Source organism: Megascapheus bottae, chromosome X (assembly GCF_031878675.1).
Source record: "Megascapheus bottae isolate mThoBot1 chromosome X, mThoBot2.hap1, whole genome shotgun sequence".
Taxonomy (NCBI): domain Eukaryota; kingdom Metazoa; phylum Chordata; class Mammalia; order Rodentia; family Geomyidae; genus Megascapheus; species Megascapheus bottae.
In genome coordinates this window covers 98,366,559-98,369,625 of record NC_143547.1, presented here as the reverse complement: position 1 = coordinate 98,369,625, position 3,067 = coordinate 98,366,559, and the positions used below count along the sequence as shown (strand labels likewise).

General features: G+C 37.9%; 1 pseudogene; it reads right to left on the bottom strand.

The window, feature by feature from the left end:
* Positions 1–748: 748 nt before the first annotated feature.
* On the bottom strand, positions 749–2,706 carry LOC150041638 (protein PALS2-like; annotated as a pseudogene).
* Between the last annotated feature and the right edge of the window lie 361 nt (positions 2,707–3,067).

The following is a 3,067-nucleotide window of genomic DNA, read 5'->3' as shown; positions in this document are numbered from 1 at the left end:
TCTTTCAGTGTGCATGACCTGGCTCAAGTTTCTATACATGTCAGTTAACATCAGCATGTCACATCAACAAATGAAAATAATCTTATACAAGAGTACAAAGGATTGCTCTCCATTTTCTCACTAAAGTTAGAAATGAGGGGGGGGAAACTACTTATGGTACAAATTACACTAATAGATCACTGAAATAATGTAAAATATGTGATACTGGAAAGACTTTCGGAAAGATGATAGGAGATTAACCATAGCACTAATTTTAAAATCTGATTCTGTAAAAATTTAATTAAGAAGGAGAGGTTGATAAACTACTATTTTCTTCTAATAAGAGCATCTGACCCTTGGCTAGTTACTGAACTAGATGACAGCTTTACAAAACTATTTCAAGTATTCATTATCACAGTGAAAATGTGAGACCAATGGTAAGAGTAAATGATCTGAAAATTCCTTTGATGAAAAAGGTAAGGGTACTAAATCAAAACATATACAAAATGCTTCAATGCATTTCTTCATGTGATATGAATAGAAAGATTATTCATAAAAAGTTAGAAAAAATAAGATTAAATTATACATTAATACACCTTCTCAACCACATTTTATATAAAAATTCAGAATAATGTACTGTTATTTCAATCTATACAATAAAATGCCTTGACTTGGCAGATTATCTTCTATCTGTACATGTATTTTCTCAACAGAAGGTTTATTTGTTGAGTCACTGTTTAAGTTTTATTTTAATTAACTTATTGCATTATCAGTAAACCCAGGTGATTGGAACCCACTGTGGCTCCATTCTCAGTTTCTCTGTGGAATTTTGTAGTTTCTCAAAGGCTTTGTCTAGATTGTCATTTATGATGAGCAGATCAAAATAATGGTTGTAGGCTCTCTGAATCGGGGCACTTTCATCCACTGTTTTCTTCAAGTCTGAATCCGTCAGAAGCTTGGTGGTAATGCCAGCATCCACTACAGCCTTGTGCATGGCACATAAGGTCTCCAGCTTTGGGGCAGCAATAAAGACCACGTACGGCATGAACTCTGAAATCCTCAACACCTTCAGTGCTTGTGGGTTGACATCCAAAATACATGTCCGTCCGGTTTGGACAACTTCAAGAATAGAGTCGATTTTTGTCCCGTAGAGGTTTCCTTCATATTCCCCATGCTCCAAATACTTTCCAGCTTTAATATCTGCTTCCATCTCAGACCGTGAAACAAATTCATATGCTTGGGCATCTTTTTCATCCTCCCGTGGCTTCCGTGAAGTGAATGGCACCGTAGTTCCAAACCTACTGGGATTCAGTACTATAAACCTCTCAAGCTCCGTCTGCCAACGCCCTGAGCTCCTATCAGTACTAGTGTTTTTCTCTGGAACGGGGGCATTTTGGCAACCTCCTCATATATCTGGATTTCATGACGATCAAATTCTGCATTTCTTGTTGTGAGATACATCATCTTTCTCTCTTTTTTTTGCTACTTATAGGTCCACAGAAAGGTCCTGAATTGTCCCAGTCTCTTCTAACAAATGCCTTTCTCTTTTCTTCTAGGAACTGGCTTGGAATGAGACCAGCCCTGCCTCCCTCCTTCACATGGCCAGCCTGCCACCAATTTGGATATTCTCTGTTTACACTCTGAAGAATTTCTCCTTTGGAAAACTTCAATCCTGCTTCTTTGCAGGGTATCAGGTTATCATTGTACGGATTATAATCAAAATGACACTTCACAAATACCTCTTGAGGAGTGATGGTATCTCTGTAACTTCGTAAAATTTTTAAGGTGACACTTCCACTAATATTTTTCAGTAATTCTTGTAATTCTTTTGGATTATTTCCAACCTCATGTCCATTGACTTCTTTAATGATATCTCCCACATGCACCAGATCTTGTCGATCTATCATTCCTCCATGAAGGATTCGGGCAATTACTATATCATTATTTTCAACTCTAAATGTGACACCCAATGGTTCTCCAGCTCTTTTATGAATACCAAGAATACGGATGGCATCTACTGGCAATAACTGATTATTGAAAGAATTATTCATTTCTGGACTTGATGGAGGTGAATCGTAACATTTTAATGCCACAATATCATTGGCTTCCAAGAGCAACTGGAAATGAGGCTCTTTGAGTATACCAACCAGCTCGGCTGCATTTTCTTTGTTTTTTTTTCATATATTTTTATTGTAATTAATAGAAGGGTTACATGATATTTGCCAGATAGGTAGTGCATTAATTCCCATACATTGATACCGTTTCACATGTCTTGGTCCCCATTTCCCTCCCCCCACCCCCACCCCTCATCTTGTTTTCCCCCATTCCCTATCCAATTTCAAATAACCAAATACAAATATATCCGATATATCAGGTGACAAAGTGAGATACTGTAACAATATGAGATAACCAAGGGACAGTAAAAGAGATGAGAGATAACATAGTACATTAAGGACAACAATCATTCATTATATGGCTTATCTTTCTATATCCTAGCGTCCTGCATTTTCATCCACATTCACCAGAGGAGAGATGTCTTCAAGAATTTCATTGACTAATTCCAAGTTATTGTCACTCACAGCTTCTAACTTTGAATCTTCAAGCCTCTCATGACCCTTAGCAAGTGATTTTACAATTCTCCATGATTCCCTTGAGGAAAATTAGGTCTATTTCTTCTGCTCCAGTAGATGAGGGCAGCTCTGTAAGGTTTTCCAAGACTTGCTGCATTCCGGCTCGCACGTAGACCGCCTCAGCACCGCTGCTCCACTCTGCCCGCCGCTGCTGCTTTCCCTCAGCCACAAGCGCCGTGGAGCAGCGCCATCTACAAATTCAGGGCTCGTAGTTCTTTAGATGCATTGATAACCATAATGTAACAAATTCCCACATTCACCTTTGTCTTCCTTTAGAAGATTTTGCATGGTCTAATTTTTTTTTCCTAAAACATTTAGAGGTCCAAATCATTGCTTACCTAATTTAGCCATATTCTGTAGCACTTCTAGATTTTCATATACAGTTTTCATACTTTAAAATGTGGAAGGGTATCAATATATGTGAATTAATGCACCTTCTATTTGGCAAATATCATGCA